Source organism: Notolepis coatsorum (assembly GCF_963971535.1).
Source record: "Notolepis coatsorum genome assembly, chromosome: 5".
NCBI lineage: Eukaryota > Metazoa > Chordata > Actinopteri > Aulopiformes > Paralepididae > Notolepis > Notolepis coatsorum.
In genome coordinates this window covers 113,553,748-113,577,910 of record NC_140169.1, presented here as the reverse complement: position 1 = coordinate 113,577,910, position 24,163 = coordinate 113,553,748, and the positions used below count along the sequence as shown (strand labels likewise).

At 44.0% G+C, this 24,163-nt stretch overlaps 1 protein-coding gene across 1 annotated transcript in view; it reads left to right on the top strand.

Annotated features, from left to right (window-relative positions):
• evlb (Enah/Vasp-like b) overlaps nucleotides 1-24,163 on the top strand; it is a 199,944-nt gene that overhangs the window by 36,229 nt on the left and 139,552 nt on the right. The window lies entirely within an intron of this gene.

The window sequence follows — 24,163 nt, the reverse complement described above, 5'->3', positions numbered from 1 at the left end:
ACACCCCTGTTTATGATGAATTAAAAATGGGGGACCCTGATGTAAACAAGACAAACGTCTTTCTCTGGTCTGCATCCCCTTAACAATTGTATGTATTGAGCTGTTTTGATTGATTGATTGAAAACTTTATTAACAGATTGCAGAATGGGTACAATATAGTACAGCTCAATACACACAATTGTTAAGGGGATGCAGACCAGAGAAAGACTTTCGTCTTGTTTACATCAGGGTCCCCCATTTTCAATTCATCAGGACAGACATACATGACATACAGATAGACAGTACTGCTACATCTATGTACTGTACTGTACCCATTCTGCAATCTGTTAATAAAGTTTTCAATCAATCAAACACAACTACTGTACATAACGTTAAATAGACCGTGGACGACGTACCCCCCCCCCCCCCCCCCCCGCCCCCATACACAACCTATAGCATAACTTCCCACAGTAACGTTAACCAAATACTGTGGGCGACGCAGCCCCCCGCCCCCCTCCCACATACAACCTACAGCATAACTTTTATATCAGTATAATACAACTCTCAAAGCCAACGTAGAGTTTGTGCACTACTGTACATTTTAACTAGCACTTACCAGCCTCGGGACTCGGCAGTTCTGTTGTACAATGTGGTAGAAAAGATCGCTCCTGTGAATTGAAAAGCAAGCCCCGCCCCCAGCCTAGTGAATGAGAAAAGCCTGCCCCTAGTGGAGCAGGACAGTCCCTACACAGTACACTACACAAAATGATCACTGTGTGTCTTGCTAGTTGCTACATCACTGTGATCCAATGTCCTGACTCCTGCTACATCACTGTCCTGCTGCTACATCACTGTGATGTACTGTCCTGCTACTGTTGCATCACTGTCCTGCACAGTACAGTTTATGATGAATTGAAAATGGGGGACCCTGATGTAAACAAGACAAACGTCTTTCTCTGGTCTGCATCCCCTTTACAATTGTATGTATTGAGCTGTTTTGATTGATTGATTGAAAACTTTATTAACAGATTGCAGAATGGGTACAATACAGTACAGCTCAATACACACAATTGTTAAGGGGATGCAGACCAGAGAAATACTTTCGTCTTGTTTACATCAGGGTCCCCATACATGACATACAGATAGACAGTAGGCATACTGCTACATCTATGTACTGTACTGTACCCATTCTGCAATCTGTTAATAAAGTTTTCAATCAATTCAATCAATCAAACATGTATATATTCCCTCCCCGCCGTATGTATATTTCTCTCCCACCCACCCACCCCCTCCTAATGTACAGTCCCCTCCCCATCATATGTATATACTCTGTCAGGATCTAGGGGTAACAGTACTGTATTTACAAATGTATCAGTACTAAATACCTATATGTCCCTAATACCCTATGCCATAAATGTCATGTATGTTGTGTATGTCATAAATGTCTATATGAATTGAAAATGGGGGACCCTGATGGAAACAAGACAAACGTCTTTCTCAGGTCTGCATCCCCTTAACAATTGTATGTATTGAGCCGTACTGTATTGTACCCATTCTGCAATCTGTTAAATAAAGTTTTCATTCATTCATTCATTCACAACTCTCAAAGCCAACGTAGAGTAGAAAAGATCGCTCCTGTGAATTAGAAAAGTCAGCCCCGCCCCCAGCCTAGTGAATGAGAAAAGCCTGCCCCTAGTGGAGCAGGACAGTCCCTACACAGTACAGTACACAAAATGATCTAACTCCTACTGAAGGAGGGGCTGAGAATCTCTTTCTCTCTCTGTGTGTGTGTGTGTGTGTGTGTGTGTGTGTGTGTGTGTGTGTGTGTGTGTGTGTGTGTGTGTGTGTGTGTGTGTGTGTGTGTGTGTGTGTGTGTGTGTGTGTGTGTGTGTGTGTGTGTGTGTGTGTGTGTGTGTGTGTGTGTGTGTGTGTGTGTGTGTGTGTGTGTGTGTGTGTGTGTGTGTGTGTGTGTGTGTGTGTGTGTGTGTGTGTGTGTGTGCTATAGTATAACTATTATTCAATAGCGTTTAAATTATAATGCATTAAATAATTGTATAAAGAATTTTCCAAAGCAGCTTGACAACCAATATCCTTTGCGTCTAGTAGGCTTTTGATTGATTGATTGAAAAGTTTATTAACAGATTGCAGAATGGGTACAGTACAGTACAGCTCAATACATACAATTGTTAAGGGGATGCAGACCAGAGAAAGAATTTCGTCTTGTTTACATCAGGGTCCCCCATTTTCAATTCATCATAACATATATGACATACATGACATACAGATAGACAGTACTGCTACATCTATACATTTATGACATATCAGATTTGCAAATACAGTACTGTTTGTGATACAAAAAGTGTCCAGAAAAAGAGTGTATATACATTTGACGTAGAAACTGTACATTGGAGGAGGTTGGGTGGGTGGGGTGGGGTTGGTGGGTGGGGGCTGTACATTGGAGGGGGGGGGGACACTGTACTCTGTACATTGGAATACTGACAAAGCCATACATGGTAATTTACTGTACAACTGGGTTAAGACATTTGTAGGGGCCAGTTTCGAATTGCAGTCTCCCGTAGGTGTTCTTTGAGGGTGTTTTTGAAAGTGGGTAGTGATTCACATTCCTTTACAGCTTTGGGTAGGGCGTTCCACATTGATGTGGCATAATTGCGAAACGTGTTTAGTCCCTTGTTTGAGCCGAATCTGGGTTTAACATGATTTGTGGAGCTCCCTCTGGTGTTGTGATCGTGGTATTCACTGACCTTTGGGAAGTATTTTGACATGTACATGGGTACCTTGGTCGCGTAGTGTATCTTGTAGACCAGGCCCATTGCAAGTTGCTGTACTCTGTCGTGGGCCAATGTGTGATTTTGGTGGTATGTGCTATTTGCACAGATGTTTGTCCCTTAGTATGCACACGCACATGCATGTAATAAATAGTTTGTTTATAAACTCTGTTACTTGAAACATGTTCACTGTGCTCCTACATTTCTTTGTGTGTTCCTAATATTTTTTTTTAATTTAGGAGCACATGTGCTCCCTGGGAAAAGGGTTAGCGTAGAGCCCTGTATAATAGTAATAATAATTACACATGGCGATATACTAAAAAGCTATTTCTAATTTCTGGCTGGTATAAAATCTGCCTGGCTGGTAGTTTTTTTAATCTACCAGCCACCTTGGCTGGTAAGCCAAAAAGTTAATTTTGTTCCCTGCCTATAGGGAAGCTGTGTTTCCCTGTTTGAAGCCTCGGAAATATGGTCCTTTCCCTGCCAACCTGCTGCCCCCAGGATCTGAGGAAAGAAGACCCCCAGGCTCTCTGCTCACAGTGGCCAAGACACGCTTCCCTGCCAACAGATACTTGTGTTCACGTATCTCTGGCTTGGAACATCCGATTTACAAACGGACCATGCTGCGATACTCAGGGCGGCTTGTAGATGGTAGCCGCTGATATCGTTTTTCCATTGAACCTCACAAGTATAGACAAACTGTGTGCATGTGTGTGTTTGCAGCTGACATTCAATCCCTTGAGAGGATGAGCTAGAGTGAGTGAGCTAAGGAGACGGTAGGGATGGGTACCGAATCTGGTACTTTTAAGGGTATCGACCGAATCACGTCGGTACTACCGATTCACGTGAGATCCACCGGTGCCAAATAATAATCTTTTTACGTTTTGTTTACCGCGAAACGAAACCTATGAAGTGTGCCATGTCAATGTTCACGCGCACAATACATGCTTACCTAGGATTTGACTTGATTCAACAACAATTCTATATATATTTAATTTATATATATATATATTCTATAGAGCGGCTACGTGGCGTAGTGGGCAAGGCGCTCGCCACGAATGCGGAGACGCTGGGCTTGCCTGTTCGAGCCCAGCGCTCCACATTGCTTTCAGTTTAGCTGGTCGTTCATACTAATACACATTGGCCGTATTAGGGGGTGGGAAACTGATGGGTGGGGATCGGGCATTGTGGACAGCGACTCCCACATGTCGGTTGGTGCGCCTGCGCAGTAGAATCAGGAAGTGTCGGGGGCAGCGTGAGCCTCCCACGCGTTACTCCTCGCCACTGAGAGATCGAGCTGCGCAGGTGAAAAGATACGACTGCTGTTACCTCAAGTACCGGAGGGGACTTGTGCTATGTATGACTTAGTCCACATTGCAGCCGGCTTGTGGGAGGCAAGAAACAGCGTTCGTGACAGGGGAGGGTTGAATTGGATGATACGAAATTGGGATGGGAGAAAAATATAGAAAATGGGAGAAAAAGTGGATAAAAAAAATATATATATATATATATATTCTATATATATTTCATTTGATCTTACTCCACCTCTTTATTGTATTATCTGTCTGTTAATGTCTGTCCGCTAATGTTGCACCGAAAATTACCAAAGCAAATTCCTTGTATGTGAAAACTACTTGGCAATAAAGACCTTTCTGATTCTGATTCTGATTGTAGTTATTTATATTGCCTTACGTGGTTTGTTTAATCGTTTTATACTTGTTATTTTGTAAAATACAACACCTTTATTTATTTAAATATATAGATGTGTACCTTTTAGTTCTGCAGAATAGTGCATTGCTGCTAGAGGGGTTTGTTTAATCGTTGTATACTTGTTATTTTGTAAAACATAATTTTTTAAAGATATGTGTGTGTATATTTAAATATATTAACAAATTATTCAAAATAAATAATAATGATAATAAATAATTTGAAGTTTGGACAAATTTTTTACAACTGAGGTAGGTACATTAAATTTTTTGAGAGTAAAGGTACAGTTGGGTACCGGTATCGATTCAAATGTGAACGGTACCCAACCCTAGAGACGGGAACATCACAGGTCTTTAGTCTCCTCTCCATCTCACCTCTCATTGTGTCCATCCCGCCACTCTCTACCTCTAATCAGTGTGGAAAATACAAACACAAGTGAGAGAGAGAAAGAGAAAGAGAGGGAGAGAGAGCGAGAGAGAGGGAGAGAGAGAGAAAGAGAGAGGGGAAAGAGAGAGAGAGGGGTGAGAGGGAGAGAGAAAGAAAGAGGGTAAAGGGAGAGAGTGGGAGAGAGAGAAATAGGGGTGAGATAGAGAAGGGAGAAATAGAGAGAGAGAGGGAGAGCGAAAGAGGGGTGAGAGAAATGGAGAGAGAAAGAGAGAGGGGAAAGAGAGGGGTGAGAGATGGAGAGAGAGGGCTGAGAGAACTAGTGTGCTTCTTCTCTTGCCCCAAGTCTACTCTTCCTCTGCATCCCTTTGCCTCCTCATGCCTTTACTCATATCATTAAGAATTTACTCTCATCCCTTCTCCTCTCTTCTCCTCTCCTCTCATCTCCTCTCCTCTCCTCTTCTCTTCTCTTCCTCCCATCTCATGTTCTCTGTGGTACAGCCTGCAGGGTCATGTATCCACTGGATGATTATGGACATTTCGCCTCCCTTTACCACACTCTGTTCATTCTGTTCTTCTATTAGTTTTGATTTGACTGTATGAGTAGGTAGGACGAGACAGTACTATGACGAGACAGTACTATGCTGAGACAGTACTATAATGAGACATTACTATTATGAGACAGTACTATAATGAGACAGTACTATAATGAGACAGTACTATAATGAGACATTACTATAATGAGACAGTATTATAATGAGACATTACTATAATGAGACAGTATTATAATGAGACAGTACTATAATGAGACATTACTATAATGAGACAGTACTATAATGAGACATTACTATAATGAGACAGTACTATAATGAGACAGTACTATAATGAGACAGTACTATAATGAGACATTACTATAATGAGACAGTATTATAATGAGACAGTACTATAATGAGACAGTATTATAATGAGACAGTACTATAATGAGACAGTACTATAATGAGAGTACTATAATGAGACATTGCTATAATGAGACAGTATTATAATGAGAGAGTACTATTATGAGACATTACTATCATGAGACAGTACTATAATGAGACATTACTATCATGAGACAGTACTATCATGAGACAGTTCTATAATGAGAGAGTACTATACTACAGTACAATGATACAGTATTATACTATAATGAGAGTACTATAATGAGACAGTACTATACTACAATGAGACAGTATTATATTATAATGAGACAGTATTATACTATACTGAGACAGTACTATAATGAGACAGTACTATAATGAGACAGTATTATAATGAGACAGTACTATAATGAGACAGTACTATAATGAGACATTACTATAATGAGACAGTACTATAATGAGACAGTACTATAATGAGACATTACTATAATGAGACAGTACTATAATGAGACAGTACTATAATGAGACATTACTATAATGAGACAGTATTATAATGAGACAGTACTATAATGAGACAGTGACAGTACTATAATGAGACAGTACTATAATGAGACAGTACTATAATGAGACAGTACTATAATGAGACAGTACTATACTACAATGATACAGTATTATATTATAATGAGACAGTATTATACTATAATGAGACAGTACTATAATGAGTCAGTACTATAATGAGACAGTACTATACTATAATGAGATATTACTATAATGAGGCATTACTATAATGAGACAGTACTATACTACAATGAGACAGTATTATACTATAATGAGACAGTACTATAATGAGTCAGTACTATCATGAGACAGTACTACTATACTACAATGAGACAGTATTATACTATAATGAGACAGTATTATATTATAATGAGACAGTATTATATTATAGTATTATATTATAATGAGACAGTATTATATTATAATGAGACAGTACTATAATGAGACAGTACTATAATGAGACAGTACTATAATGAGACAGTATTATAATGAGACAGTATTATAATGAGACAGTACTATAATGAGACAGTATTATAATGAGACAGTACTATAATGAGACAGTACTATAATGAGACAGTACTATAATGAGACAGTACTATAATGAGACAGTACTATAATGGACACAGGGAGAGACGGGTGAAAGAATGCGCTCTACACGGCTTGATTGGCTGATATTTACATTAGTTGGTGTACTTGTGTGAAGGCATGTGGCGCGTGCAGTACTCGAGTTGTGAAGAAAAAACAGGGGGGATGGTCAGGGCCGCAGATCTCATGACAAGTTTGGGGTGGACACAGAATAGGGGGGTCTGGGTGCATCGTCCCCCGGTAGAAAATTTTAATGATTTTAATACGCAAATTAAGCTTTTAGGAGTATTTTGAAACTAGAATTACAGAGCGGGAGTAGATACACTACTCTTCCACACTACATATTATTGGGGGGGGACAATTCATATTTCTCCAAATTTGGGGAGGACATTTTACGTTTTATTGTATTTTCTTGTATTTTTTTTTATGACCATCTTGGTCTATGTCATTTGTTAAGTAATTGGTAAAGTATATTATTATATACTTATTGTTATGTGTCTTGTAAGCCCATATGGGCTGGGCATACATCTGTATGTAAGACACGAAAAAAAAAAAAATCAAATCAAAAATCAAATCAAATACCATGTTCATTGATAAAATGACAGAAGGGATGGAAGGGATCGGAAGGGGGGATGGCCGTTTTAGAAGGGGGATGATATTGACCATTTTTATTTCAGGGGGGATGCCATCCCCCCTCATCCCCCCTCAACTCGAGTACTGGGCACGTGCACGTGTGTGTGTGTGTGTGCATGCACACGTGAGGTGTGTGATTTTGTGTGCATAACTAAATACACACATTTGGCTTGGGGCTTGCATGTGTGTTTTTGCATGACGCCAAGCACATGTGATTTATACGTATGTGATGACTGAATCTTGACTAACCACTTCCAGTGATTGAGGTGGCGTGTGTGTGTGTGTGTGTGTGTGTGTGTGTGTGTGTGTGTGTGTGTGTGTGTGTGTGTGTGTGTGTGTGTGTGTGTGTGTGTGTGTGTGTGTGTGTGTGTGTGTGTGTGTGTGTGTGTGTGTGTGTGTGTGTGTGTGAGTCAGAGCATGACTCAGGGTAAAGAGAAATACTACTATTCCTTACAGGCAGTTCTCTGTGACATTCACTCTCAAGGATGTTTGTCACGGAAACAAACACAACCAAATCCAGTGGAGCCAAGATGGACCACTACTGTAAGAATTCTACCACCCTTCATATCAAGTCGCTGCCTGAGAGGAACTTATTTGGACCGACACAAATATACAGTAGATAGTCATTTTGTTGCAGACTTCTTAACCATTGTCAGCTTGGAACGCAACATGGAAAATGTTTGTAGAGCTATAACTATATATATATATATATTTTTTTTTTTTTTTTTTTTTGTCGTGTTCTGTATGAACTTGGTTTAGTTATTATGTTTCTCCCTCTTGTGCTAATTTTTTTTTATAAATTTCTTTATTGCAGGAAAAGTAATTTGTACATTTACAATTGACAACAACATCATTAATTTTCCATATTTTTTTCTTTTCTTCCCCTTTCATTTCCCCTTCCCCTCCCTCATACCCACCCCATCCCCCCCACACCGGAGTTGTTGAAAACACATCTGCAAAACATCCAAACACACAGCATAGATGCTACTGGGAAAGAAAAACTAAAAAACAATAATAATATCAATCAGACCCATCTGTATTATGCACAAACATTTAGATAAAAAGAAGTAAAGAAAGAACTAAAAACACAGAAAGAAAACTCTCTAGCACGGCTGTGGCTGTGGAAGAAAGTCATCAATGAGATTATTTCACTCTTTCCCTCTCCCCTGTCTATAGTATTGTGGTAATTCTTGGGTAGTTTGACCTTCTGCAGCTGCGTCTCCCGTTCCCCTCTCCCTCCCCCAGTTACCCACCCAGCCCCCGGGGGTCTCATTCACACCATACATACCAGGACAGGGAATTAGGGGGGGGGGGATTAAAAAATAGGAATAAAATAATAATAAAAGATAAGGAAGTGCAGTTAGAGGTGTAAAGCTCTATCCTTTCTAAGTCTCTTCATTGAATGAATGAATGAATGAATGAATGAATGAATGAATGAATGAATGAATGACCTTTATTTATATAGCACCCTTCACAGCACGAATGCACAGGGTGCTTTACACTACAGCTTAATATAAAAACACAATAAAACAAAATCAGAAATAAATGACAACAAACAAACAGCAGTTAAAAACAGTGAAACCAGATAGAAAAAGTAGAATAAAAGATTTTGGATAAAATCATGAGTCACTAATTAAAACAAAACTATAGAACAGTGAGGACAAGAAAAGGCGCCTATGCATGATCAAAGGCCTGTCTGAACAAATGTGTTTTTAGTTGTTTTTTTAAACAAGTTTTCAGAGGGGGCAGTTCGCAGGTCCAGGGGGAGAGCGTTCCAGAGCCTTGGTGCTGTCACCTCGAAGGCTCGATCACCCCTTGTTTTTAGCCAGGACCTGGGGACCACCAGGAGGTGCTGATCGGCAGATCTGAGTGAGCGGGTGTTGGTGTAGGGATGGATGAGTTCCGTGATGTAGATAGGGGCCTGACCGTGAAGTGCTCTGAAAGTGAAAGTGAGGACTTTTAAGTGAATTCTATAGTGTACCGGGAGCCAGTGCAGGGATACCAAAATAGGAGTGATGTGACATGATTTTTTTGACCTTGTGAGTAGCCTGGCTGCAGCATTTTGGACCATTTGTAGTTTATCTGTGGATGATTTGGTGAGAGAGGTGAAAAGTGAGTTGCAGTAGTCAAGCCTAGAGGAAATAAAAGCATGCACGGATAGTTCTAGTTCAGAGTGAGATATGATGGTGCGCAGTTTTGCAATGTTTCTGAGGTGAAAGAAGCAGGTGCGTGTGAGTGTTTTGACATGTTTGTCTAGGTTCATGGCCTGGTCAAAGACAACACCCAGGTTTCTCAGGTGGGGACGTATGTTTCATTGATGAATTGATTGATAGTCAGGGTATCGATGTGTTGCAGAAATGGTTGCCAGGTCACATGGAATGTTTCAAGGGAGCCCTTTAGGGAGAATCTGATTCGGTCAAGCTTAACGCAATGTAGTATCTCATGTATCCATCTGTTGTGAGTAGGTGGGGAAGGGTGTATCCATTTAAAGAGAATAAGTCTCCTAGCGAGGAGGGTAGTGAACGCCACAACTCATTTTGCAGCCCTATATGCGATCGTAGGGGTATTCGGGATACCGAAAAAGGCAGTGAGTGGATTTGGGTCTAACGTCATGCCCAAACCCTACTTGGTGTATCAAATATTGCAGTCCAAAACTCTGTGAGTTTGGGGCACGTCCAAAACATGTGCATATAATCGTCTGGAGATTGTTTACATCTATTACACGCATCCGTTCTATCCGGGTATATCTTTGCTAACCTCGCATTGGTGTAGTGAACCCTATGCAGGATCCTACACTGCAGCAAACTGTGTCTTGCACATATAGAGGAAGGCTATAACTATATTCTATATTATAGCTATAGATACAATACTATAGTCATTTGACACTGAGTTCCTTCCGGTCAAGATGCACAAAATAATTTTTTTTTACATCCATACGTTCCCGTTTTATACCGTGGTGAATATGAGTGTTATTTAGGAATGATCCGGGCCAATTCCTGAGAGGCTGGTTATAAGCCAAAACGTGTATTATACTAAATCCATTGGCGTTTTGTCCCTACACACGCTACAATAAAAAAAAATCAAATGCATATGATAGGTATTATGTTCCATCATGAATGCATGAAAGTTCCTGCAACTTGCAACTTGTTCCTGTTTGCGGACGACTCAGCCCTGCTGGTCTCTGACAAGAACAAGTTACAGGTTGAAAAAGCCCTCAGCTCAGAACTAGGCAAAATCGGCATATGGCTCGCCGACAACAAACTATCATTACACATGGGCAAAACAGAGTCTGTAACTGAGGGGTACAATTCCCTGACTGTATTGATAAGTATGGTATCATTAAACCACTACCGCTTTATGTACTTTAACTACTGGCCATACAGTACACGATATCTAAATATGATGAACACTTTCCCACAATGAAATCGGTTCCACACAAAGGTAATAATCAAATATTTAATATAGCAAAAGGTACATATGATAGTTACTATTACATTTATGATTTGAATGCACTTGTAAGGCAAATGAGTACTCGTAGGCAAATCAACACTGAATGTCCAATCTCTGGTTACGCAGGAAGCAAGTATACAACCTGGCTCTTAGGGAATTAGAACTATGGTACACTTAATGATATAGCAGGATATTCTGGAAGGGGTCCTCCCGGTTGTAAGCCGGTAGGGGGGGTAGGAGAGCCGTCGGTAGTAGACCGTCTGGTCAACGATATCTAGGGAGACTTCAAGTACAGAAGACAGTGCAGTAGACTCTTGATCCGCAGATGAATACACCTTGGTTCTCTTGTAGGCTGTAGCTCCACAATGAAGAAGAAGCTAGGCGACCTCAGTCTCTCTGAGCGCCGACTCAACTTGACTCCTCTCGGGGGTAAATCCAACACTCACAGGCGTCGGCGATTATCCGCTCCACAAATCACAGTACCAAAGCAAATATATTCCAGCCGCATAGGGCTCAGCAGTCGTCGGGTAGGTAATCCAGTGTACATGTCCCTCGGTCCTCGTCTAGATCTCCTCGGATGAAGGCGCCATGTGGTCGGCCCAGCCTGGTTAAGACTCTAGATAACACGAGGAAGCGTTGGAGATGCTGGTCACTTTAGAACTCTAACCGCACGATGCACCATACACGATAGACTATTATGACTTAATAGAAATACGTCGCACTCGACGGTACAGTGCCAAACTCTGACAATTCAGCTATTAATTCGCACGAGGTCTCGATGCTATTCTAAGGCCAAACAGGCCATACTACACCGCACGCGGTATCGTGGGTGAGGCTTCACGTTCTGTTACTTAGTTGGGTAGAAGGGTAAAGGACTAAGGGATTTCTACATTTACTTGCGCCATATTTATATGCACGGTGAACAAATAGTGCCACTCTCATTTCGGTAGCCGTATCCCTGAGCGGAGCCGGGGCTAGTACGGACATGTCTCGTCGGTACCTTTGAACTTGACGCCAGGGGCTGGTCCCCTGGCGCCTGGTCCTTTTGTCCAATAAGAGAATGAACTATTATGGGCTATAGTAGGCTAAAGGGATATTCCGTGTATATGTACAAGGAATACACAAGGGATATCAAACGATATACAAATACTATTCAATATATATCCATAAATAAATATATATATTCGGTTTAATCTGATCCTTCGTAACAGCCGCCCCCTAATTAGTCCCACCTAATTAGCTAAGCAGAGACAGATTAACCACACTGTCCACTACTCAATGTCCGCTGTGAGGGTCAGTCAGTTCACAAAGTCATGGGGTCATGGTCGTCATCGATAGTATCGGGGAGCCTTGGCAGTTCTATTAGCCTCGCCACGGGTCGGGTGTAGGTCCGCCCTTGGACGAGCACTTCAGCTGCTCGGACCTTTCCATCGGCACCGGTGATCACTTTGCTTACGCGGCCAGCCGGCCACATAGCTCGGGGTAGTGACTGGTCGATAATCATGACGACTGTTCCTTCTGTCAAATTGTCTCTCTCTTTCACCCATTTCTGGCGGGTCTGTAGAGACGGTAGGTAGTGGAGTAGGAAGCTGTTCCAAAACTTGTCAGCCAGTACTTGACTGTACCTCCACATTCTTCGGCCGTTCGCTTCTTCAGGCCTGTACATTGTCTGGGGTAGCGCGGGGTCCAGCCGCCCCATCAAGAGTGTGTTGGGGGTGACTGGGTCGACATCTGCTACATCACTTGAGACGTAACCGAGGGGCTTTGAGTTCAATACTCCCTCGATCTCCGTGAGGACTGTCATTAGGACTTCTTCCGCCACGGTCTGGGCCCCAAGCACGGCGTACAGGGCTGTCTTTATAGAACGTACTTCTCGTTCCCAAGTTCCACCGAAGTGAGGTGCGTTCGGGGGATTAAACTGGAAGTCAATCTGGGATGGAGCGAGGTGGGTCTTAAGTTCTGGGCCCATAGCTTGGAAGCTCTCTCTCAGCTCTCTTTCTCCGCCTTTGAAGTTTGTCCCGTGATCAGACAATAATGTAGACGGTTTTCCTTTCCGTGATGTGAATCTTCGGAAGGCCATAAGGAATGAGTCTGTGCTCATGGTTGGAAGGAGTTCGATATGTATCGCTCTGGTGGTCATGCATTTGAATACAATACCCCACCGCTTCTCGGTTCCTCTTCCTTTCTTTATATACAGCGGGCCGAAACAGTCCATACCGGTGGAGTGAAAAGGCTTGTCGCCGAGTCGGAGGCGACAGGGAGGTAGGTCAGCCATCCGGGGTATACTGGGCTGGGCTCGCCACTTACGACAGTCTAGACAGGTTCGCTGGAAGCGCCGCACTGCTTCTCTCCCTTGCAGTATCCAATAACGACGTCTGATCTCCGCGAAGACTCTCTCTGCCCCTGCGTGGTGCACATCCTCGTCGTATTTCTTTATGATCAGCTCTGTGACCTTGTGTCGGCTGTTCAAGACTATCGGGTACTTGACGTCATCCGGTAAGTCTGGGGCTCTCCGCAGACGACCACCCACTCTGATGAGGCTATGGGCGTCGCTCTCGGGGGCTAGGTGGAGCAGTCTGCTGTCTGATGGGACGGGCTTTGCTCCCTGTAGACAGGCTAGCTCATCGGGGAACGAGTCTCTCTGGGCTCGTTGTAGTAGAAGAAGTTCTGCTTCTTCGTAGTCAGCTGCTGAAATGTCAGTCGTGGGCTGCACCTCTGGGTGGTGCCACAGAAATGTCTTTAGCCCGGCACTCTGTAGGGTGAGGCAATCGTCTATGTCGGGGTCTGTGGAGACGAGTGTGTTCAATCCACAGAACATAGGTTTCTTGTTTTCAGCCTCCTCTTTACTCGCCTCCCGTGGGGTGGGTGTAGGCCACTCTTCTTCGGGGAGCTTGAGAAACTGTGGTCCGTCACTGTAGAGGTTGTGACGGGTGAGGTCATCCAGGGACATTCCCCGGGTGATGACGTCAGCTGGGTTGTGTTTGGTGTCCACATACCTCCAGCTCGCTACTTCTGTTAACTCTTGAATCTCGGTGACTCTGACTCCCACGAAGACTTTGTATCTGCACGAATCAGACCGGATCCATGTGAGTACGGTCGTGGAGTCTGACCACAAGATTGTTCTTTGCACCGGGATGGTGAGTTCACGTTGGATTAACGTGGCGAGCTGCGCTCCTGCTAGGGCTGCGCAGAGCTCTAGACGTGGGATAGATTGTTGCTTTCGTGGGGCTATTCTTGAGCGAGCCAGGATGAAAGCAGTATGTATTTCTCCTCCCTCCTCTCGGGCACGCAAGTAGGCCACCGAACCGTAGGCTACTTCGGAGGCGTCGCTGAATACGTGCAGGTCGATCTTGCATGTCTCTGGCCTCACTGTGGGTGGGAAGTAGCTGCAGCGTATATTAACACCTGGGAGTGAGCGGAGTTCCGTCTCCCACTCTCTCCATGTGGATGCAAGGTGTTCGGGTATGGGATCGTCCCAGCCCTGGTCCTTGTCCCATAGCGCTCTTACAATCATCTTTGCCCTGGTGGTGTAAGGTAGAATACATCCCAACGGGTCATATTGTCTGGCGAGTGTTCTGTATACACTCCGTCTGGTGGTCGGTATTGCCGTCGACCTTCCCTGCTCCTTGGTCAGGGGTTTGTGTCTATAATGGAGCGAGTCTGTTTTGAAGCGCCAGACTAGTCCTAGTGTCATTTCTTGGGCTTCTCCTGGGATGGTCGCCATCCAGGTGTCGCTGCTCGCTGCCTTGTCCTCGGGGGAGAGGCTGCGCAGTACTTGCGGGTCGCTGCTGGCCCACTGCCTGAGATCAAAGCCGCCTTTGATCAGGGAGGCGCGGAGCTTGAGTAGAAGAGCCTCGGCTTCTTCTGGCGTCGAGACGCTTTGTAAACAGTTGTCCACGTAGAAACTATTTGTCACACTTTGTCGGACCTCTTCATCTGCTGCTGGGTCCTCTGCGACGTGTTTTTGTAGTGCAAACGTAGCACAGCATGGGCTGCATGTGGTTCCGAAAGGGAGGACTTCCCATTGATAGATGGCTGGGTGCTCATCTCCAATCCTCTCTCTCCATAGGAACCGCAGCAGGGGCTTGTCCTCCTCCACTAGTCTCACCTGCAGGAACATCCCTTTGATGTCTCCGCTGATAGCCACCTTGTCCTGGCGGAAGCGTAGTAGCACGCCTAGTAGAGAGGGGCCGAGTGTTGGGCCGGCCAGGAGCTCTTTATTCAGATTTTGTGATCCGATCTGGTAGCTGCAGTTAAACACAATACGATCCTTGCCGTTGTGGTGGACCTTGTGGTGCGGCACGTACCATGATTCGGTCGTCTGATCGGCCTCTTTAATGTCAATTTTCTTTATGTGTCCCGCTGTGATTAGCTTGTTAATCTCAGCGCGGTACACAGCCTCTTGAGCGGGGTCTTTTGCTAGGCGCCGCTCTGTGTTCAATAGATACCGCTCCGTCGCCTCTTTTGTGGCGTGAAAGGTGGGCATTCCCTCTCGCCTCAGGAGTGGAGTTGCGTATCTCATCACTCCGTTGACTGTGACTCTCTTTGTCCCTTGCTCGAGGAGGGCTATAGCGTAAATATCTTCCTTAGAACGAATGTCTTTCTTTTCGTTCTTAAAGGGCATTGTCTCTAGTGTCCATAGCCTCTCGACATGCTGCAGGAGTGTGGTGTCTCCTTCTGTCGCTCTGGAGTGGAGGCAGCTAGTGGCTGCTGTTCGGTTAAGAGACTTGGCGAGGGGGCCTTGTAATGTCCATCCTAGGCGGGTCTCGACTGCTGCAGGACAACCTCTGGGTCCTGTATGGACCCGGTCTATCGGGACTATGAGGTCTGCATGGTCGGAGCCTATCAGCAGGGTCGGGGTGGCACCGTCTATGAGCGGGATAGGGAGTTGACGCAGGTGCACATATTTATCCATCAGCTTGGCGATGGGGTAGGTGTACTGCGATAGTCCTATTTCTTGGCTGGTGAAAGCATTAGTAATCCTATACCGTCTCTCGGGCTGCCCGCTTGCTGCGATAGTGAAGGATACATTCTTGCCCTTTATCGTCTTTAGATCTCTTCTTATTGTCCGAATCGTCATCTGGTTCTCGCTCCCCCGCAGCCCCAGCTGGGCCGCAGCGGACGCGAGGAGAAGGGTCTTCTCTGACCCGTCATCAAGGACGGCGTAAGTGTCCATGACCTTATCTTGGTAACTCAGTGTTACGCGGACCACCTTTAAGAGCACCTGGGCGCCGCTGCTGCTAGCGGGGTCAATGTACATAACACTTGCCTTTGTGCTGCTGGATGGTGCAGGCTTTCTTCTGTTACTGTCGTGTAGGACATCTAGGTGGGCTCCGTCACACCGACTACACCTCTTCTTGAGGCGGCACTCGGCTGCCATGTGACTGCGCGCACATCGGTAACAGCGCCTGTTGGACTTTATCCATTGACTCACTTCTTCAGCGGTCATCTTCTTGAACAGGTCACATTGTGACAACCAGTGTTCCTTCTCGCAGTACGGGCACACCATCTTCCACTTCTCTTTCATCGAGGGGGTACTGTGGTTCTTGCTGCTCGGTACTGATTCTGATTGGTGCATGACAGTCACCGATCTTCGGCCATCGTTTGCTCTCCTAGGTCCCTCTCTGGAGCTTGGTGTGCTCCGCACGAACGTATCCAGCCGTAGGCTGCTGACTTCTCTCGCCAGGAAGTCGGCTAGGTCTAGGAGGGATGGCTCGGGACCGTTAGGATCACGGTGGTCTCTTTGCCGCCTGAAGCGCTCCTGTCGGGCGGGCGGCAGCTTCTCTAAAATCCTCTCGACGTTCGAGTTTGCGTATAGTTCGTGCATACCCTTTTCTCGTTGCGCCCCCAGCATCCCTACCAGGGATTGTACTTTGATAGACAGGTCGTCTAGTGAGCGATTGTCTGTTGCTGGGGGTAGGCGGTCAATATGCCTTATCTCTTGTATTACGTAATCCCATATACGTCCATATCTTTGGTCTAGTGCTGCTAGAGCCGCTGTGTATGGGGTAGTAGAGGTGGCATAGGCCAGCGCTATGTTGTGCGCTCTGGGCACTTTCAGGTGCTTCAATAGGATAGCATACTTGTGGCGTTCGTCAGCTACATCCACCATCATTGTCTCTAAGCACAGGGGCTGGTCCCCTGGCGCCTGGTCCTTTTGTCCAATAAGAGAATGAACTATTATGGGCTATAGTAGGCTAAAGGGATATTCCGTGTATATGTACAAGGAATACACAAGGGATATCAAACGATATACAAATACTATTCAATATATATCCATAAATAAATATATATATTCGGTTTAATCTGATCCTTCGTAACAGAGTCCATTCTCTTCGGTTCAAATAACAAACTCAGCAAGACTGACGGCTTCTCGGTTACAGTTGGTGACAATATTGTCACAAGGAAAGATGAAATTACCTACCTGGGTTCCATCCTAGAGGCTAATCTTTCCTGTGACAAAATGGCATCCAATGTAATAAAAAAAGTCAACCAACGAACTCGATTCTTGTACCGGATCTCCTCTCTGGTAAACAAGAATACCCTGAAGACTAGCAGGAGCACTCATTCAAGGGTACTACAACTATGCTTGCACCTCATGGTACCAAAGCACCTCAAAGGCACTAAAAAACAAATTACAAACATCTCAAAACAAGCTAGTCAGACTACTGCTTGACCTGACTCCTAGAACCCACCTCACCCCTGCCCACTTTGACAACCTAGGATGGCTTAGAGTAGACGACAGAGTACAGCAACTTGCAATGGGCCTGGTCTACAAGATACACTACGCGACCAAGGTACCCATGTACATGTCAAAATACTTCCCAAAGGTCAGTGAATACCACGATCACAACACCAGAGGGAGCTCCACAAATCATGTTAAACCCAGATTCGGCTCAAACAAGGGACTAAACATGTTTCGCAATTATGCCACATCAATGTGGAACGCCCTACCCAAAGCTGTAAAGGAATGTGAATCACTACCCACTTTCAAAAACACTCTCAAAAAACACCTACGGGAGACTGCAATTCGAAACTGGCCCCTACAAATGTCCTAACCTAGTTGCACAGTAAATGACCAAGTATGCCTTTGTCAGTATTCCAATGTACAGTGTACAGTATGTCCCCCCCGTACCCAACCCCCCCCCCCCCACCTCCAATGTACAGCCCCCACCCACCCACCCAACCTCCTCCAATGTACAGTTTATATGTATATACACTCTTTTTCTGGACACTTTTGTATCACAAACAGTACTGTATTTGCAAATCTGATATGTCATAAATGTATAGATGTAGCAGTACTGTCTATCTGTATGTCATGTATGTCATATATGTTATGATGAATTGAAAATGGGGGACCCTGATGTAAACAAGACGAAAGTCTTTCTCTGGTCTGCATCCCCTTAACAATTGTATGTATTGAGCTGTACTGTACTGTACCCATTCTGCAATATGTTAATAAACTTTTCAATCAATCAATCAATCAATCAAAGGGGGGGGGGGGCGTCGTTTCTGATTATTTGATTGTCAGTAACGGCATTCGCATTGAACACTAAAAACGGTTATCAGCCCGATCAGTATGAAAGCATTGCAGGATCAAGGAAAAATGTACATCAAATCGCCCTTACCTGTGGCCGGGAGTAATCCAAAAAGAATATTCCAATTGTTTGATCGCCATCCGGTATATCCAATGTCCATTTGCTCAACGCCATAATTCACCACAACATATGTATCGGAGATATCTGACGCGCTTCAATGTAACTGGTAGAACCGTTCATATTGCCCGACAGAGAAGGATACAAGGGTAGAAAGGGTGCTCGATACCGCCGCCTGGTAGGTTGCGGCCGCAGGGGAGGAAATTAGGCCACTTTACTCGCCAAATGCGAGTATTTTTTACGTTTGGCGAGTGATTCATGAAGACCACTCGCTAGGGATGGGTACCTTTCACATTTGAACCGGTACCGGTACCGGTACCTGTGAATCGATACCGGTACCCAACGGTACCTTTTTTCTGTACTTTAGTCTCAAGAAATTTAATTTACCTACCTCAGTCCTGAAAAAAAAATCCAAACTTCAAATAACTACAATTTCGACAGTTTTCGGCTTGCCATTGCTCCGACTGCTTTGTTGTTGAATCAAGTCAAATCCTAGGTAAGCATATATTGTGCGTGTGAACGTTGACACGAAAAGAAAAAAGTAAAAAAAAATATTATATATATTTTTTTCTCTGTATCTCACTTGATTCGATACTCGGTAGTACCGACGTGTTTCTGTTCGGTACCTCAAAAGTACCGAATTCGGTACCCATCCCTACCACTCGCCAGTCTGGTGACTATACAAAACAAAAAAAACATTCTGCAATCACTATCACTGGCAAACGGTGCGCGTCTTCTGAGTGCTCGCTTTGTTGACAGTGCCACGAGAGCACTACACAAGACCCGTGGACATAATATAATGTTTAATAAAAGTTCCCGCAGTCAAGGGAGCACTCGCAAACAGATAACGTTAAACACAGCAGAAGATGGAAAACAGACAGACTGACCAACAGGGAACTGCATCCAACCCTAGTACAACCCTCAAGTATAAGTTACTAAGGACACATTTAAATCACAGAGGTGTAATGTTAGTCTATTGGAACTGTATACAGTGGTTAGCTTCTAGTTAGCGTTTTCGCTATATAGCTGCTTGCTAGCTAACGTTAGCCCCGTGTGCGCGTGTGCTCAAAGCAGTTATATTGACTATAATGTTTCCAAAAACGCACCGGACTACGACGTAAGGTTAGACATTTTATTTCATGCTCAAAAGCCCCTGGCTTGCACATCGCAGTCACGAAAGGGGCTAGCTCAACCAGTGCACAACAGCACACCAACCCAACTGACGATACCACAACACTTGACGGTACTTCACAGCACTGTCGTAAGACCACCGTGCTGTCTTAAAGGCACAGTGAACACCGTTGTGATGCCACTCAGATGCATACACAACATTGACGCGGCTTGTCGCTTGACAACCGAGGTTCAAAGTTAACTTGATTGATTGATTGAAAACTTTATTAACAGATTGCAGAATGGGTACAATACAGTACGGCTCAATACACACAATTGTTAAGGGGATGCAGACCAGAGAAAGACTTTCGTCTTGTTTACATCAGGGTCCCCCATTTTCAATTCATCATAACATATGACATACACGACATACAGATAGACAGTACTGCTACATCTATACATTTCACATCTATCTATACACTTCACAACATACTTCGGTTTTTTTCTTTCACTGCCCAACCCAGTCCAACCCAGCATCTTTCACTGCCCAGTTCAGCCCAACCCAGTCCAGAATAGATCCCTCTTTCATGTTAATATGTTTTATGCTAATATTGTGAAGAGTAGAGACACTGTTATTAATGTTTTATGCTAATAAATAGTTTCAAGTTTCAAGTTTCAAGTTTCTTTAATAGTTGTCATACAGAAGTACAGAATACTTTTATACAAAATGCTTCTTACTGTTACGCTCCAGAGACTGTGCTAGACAAGATAAGTATCAATAACATAGTATAGCATGTAAATTAGAAGTAGAAAATGAGGTCACAGTGTTCAGTATAGACATATGTACAATGTTCGATGCAGAATAGACGTAACTGAGTTACCATATAATATACAATACTATGCAGTGTACTAATATACAATACTATATAGTGCAAAGCAGCAATAAATATAAAGTGTGGGGAGTGGGTGCTACAGTGTGTTTGTTTAAAGTGAGTGTGTGCTATAAAGTGTGGGGAGTGGGTGCTACAGTGTGTTTGTTTAAAGTGAGTGTGTGCGTGTGGATGTGTGTGCTATGTGCGTTTGATGGTTGTTGTGTAGTGTTCATTGTTCGTTGAGCAGCCTGATGGCCTGGGGATTTAAAGAGTAGAGACACAGTGTGATTATTACTATGATTGAAAATCAATTTAGACGAAGACATACAAAGAAGTAATTATCACAATTAGCGATTTATTTTTGGCTGGTAAAAAATCTGTTTGGCTGGTAAAAAAAATTAGATACTCGCCAGTTGGCTGGTAAGCCAAAAAGTTTGTTTCCTCCCCTGTGCGGCCGGTACTGCACCTTCGGATTCCCAGTATGCATTTTTCAGGCAACACACAGCTCCCTGACATTGAATTGGTATTAAAATCGATTTTTTTTATTTTATTTTTACGATCCAGAAACTTGTTAACACGTGATTGGCACTCAACGGTTGGGCCTCAGAAACGTGTTAATCAGTGAATGGCACTGAATGTGTTAAGGGGTCACATTATTACTCTCTTGTCATGCACTGTCAAAAATAAAAATAAGTCAGAAGTTGTCTCAAATTATATTTTCAAGTTACCTCTTTACATTGGCTTTGTTGTTGTTGAACCATATAGATAGGAGTAATATATATTTCATATTTAACACCCACTCTCCAGTGTAAAAAGGCAAGTTGAGTGATTTCTTACAGTATGTGGCCACCATATGACCTGTGGCCCTTGTTTGGGTCCCAAGCCATAGTTTATGACAGTAAACACTGCTCTATATTTATATCTTACATATGGAGTGGAATTACATTACACATCAATGCATTGGTAGCAATTAGCATCCAATCCATAATTACAGTAATCTCCTAGGGGCATTAGAGCTTAATTCCTCCCCAACGTGTGACCTATTGATGAATGGTGAATGGTAAATGGCTGCTTTTTTATATAGCGCTTTTATCCAAAGTGCTTTACAATTTGGTACTCACATTTTACCCATTCACTCACACATTCACACACCGACGGCGGAGGCAACCATGCAAGGTGCCAACCTGCTCATCGGGAGCAATTAAGTGTTAATGGTTAAGTGTCTTGCTCAAGGACACATCGACACGCTGCCCGGGAGGAGTGGGAATCGAACCGGGAACCTCCGGATTGCCAGACGACTACTGCTCTACCTCCCGAGCCACTGTCGCTCCAGCTGAATCAGCTGTTAACTCTGAGGTGATTGGTGCATCGATGCTGGTTGGGATGGATCTGACTGGATGCTGTAATTGTCGCTGACAATCTGATTGTTGAACCTGCACGGCCGCCAGAGATCAACTTGGTGACAGTTGCCAACACACACAGACACACACGCACACACACACACACACACACACACACACACACACACACACACACACACACACACACACACACACACACACACACACACACACACACACACACACACACACACACACACACACACACACACACACACACACACACGCACACACGTCCTGTATGCATTCCTGTCCAGCTTCCTCCTCTTGTAGTTGGTTGACGACTCATTCTCTTTATGACCATCATGTTACTTTAACTTCCCCCTGTTCCTCTCCTCTCTCTCTCTCCATCCCTTCTTGCTCTCTCTCTCTCCACCCCATCTCTCTCTCACTGTGTCAGACAGAAGGCCATCTCTCCTGAGTCCTGCAGTAAAAGCACACAGCCAGATTACACTTGGCTGCACTCTCTCTCTCTCTCTCTCTCTCTCTCTCTCCTCTCTCTCTCTCTCTCTCTCTCTCTCTCTCTCTCTCTCTCTCTCTCTCTCTCTCTCTCTCTCTCTCTCTCTCTCTCTCTCTCTCTCTTCCCCCTCCCTCTGTATTTCTCTCTTGGTACTCTCTCTTGTTCTCTGTGTGTGTGCGTGTGTGCGCATGTCCCGCTCGCAGGTCTCTCATCCTCACACACACACACACACACACACACACACACACACACACACACACACACACACACACACACACACACACACACACACACACACACCACACACACACTGTTGAAATGGAGGTGTGTAGCTTTAAGGATTAAGAATGCAATCTAACAGCCAAGCTCTAACCTGAGAGACTGAGCGAGAGCGAGGGGTGGGGAGGGGCACATACTGCAACCCACGGCTCTTCCTGTTTTCTCTCTCTCTTCCATCTCTCTCTCTCTCTCTCTATCTCTCTCTCTCTCTCTCTCACTTCCATCTTTCCCTCCCCCACAATTTCCCCTCTCTCTCTACAAATGTCTCTCTCCCTCCAGTTTATCCCCCACCCCCCATTGCCTCTAACCCTCTCTACCTGTCTGTCCATCTGTCTGTCTACTGTCTTCATATCTTTCTTTTTCTCCCCTGTACTAAATCATTCTTCCCTTCCCTTCCCCACACACAACACACACATAGTGCAACGATTGTGTCTAGTTGTTGTACCACATTTAACATACTGTATATAATGAAGTCCAGAAAGAGTCTCTTTCTTTAGTCTAGAAAGAGTCTTTATACAATGCAGACACACTAGATGACTCTAGTCGTGTAATATTCTGTTTCCACCATCAGCTCTGCTGTAGTGTCACTGAGTTTAGACCAGGGTCTAATCTTGGAGATGGCCATATAATTGTAATTGGCAGGGGGAGCGATTTGATGAGGAGAGGTTTGTGTGATTTATGGACTTCACAGCAGTGGCACATTCTTCTCACAGTGGCTATTGATTACTAGCTCATACTGCATATGAAGCTGATAGAGCATGTAATATGGTCAGTATGTACATTTTAAATATTGCCTGGTACAAAAAAAGCTGCTAAAAAGAACACAAGAAACACTAGACATGTCTTCTCTGATAAATAATGTATCCGCCAATCTGTTAAAAGTGTCTGGCAACATATAAATCAAACATTCTTCACGTTCCAATAATAGAAACCACCAGTTCATTGTCTGGTCTACATTACACAAATCATTGTGAATTAAGGACCATGAATAAAGACTATTTGACAATAACGGGTATGAGAATCTTACAGTGATGATATAAGAACGTTTATGGCCACTATGAGCATTACCTACTTTCAAGGGGAAAGTGAACATCATTTAAACCAAACTACTTGTGCCATGCAGATATAAATCACCATCGTCGGTGTACAGCAGCAACCACATCATCCACCATGCTGTCCGGGCCAATCACATATCCAGTCCATATCAGTCCAATCAATAAGATTGTCCATTGGCAGACGAAGCAGGACAGATGTGTGGGCGATGATTTCATAGGGGTGGTGGGCTGAACTAGAAAGAGAGTAGTGAGTGGAATATTTTCCCCTGGTTTGTCAGAAGGCTTGTAAATATAGGGATTTATTGGTTTACTGGTGGTCCACTGTGCTTCCCC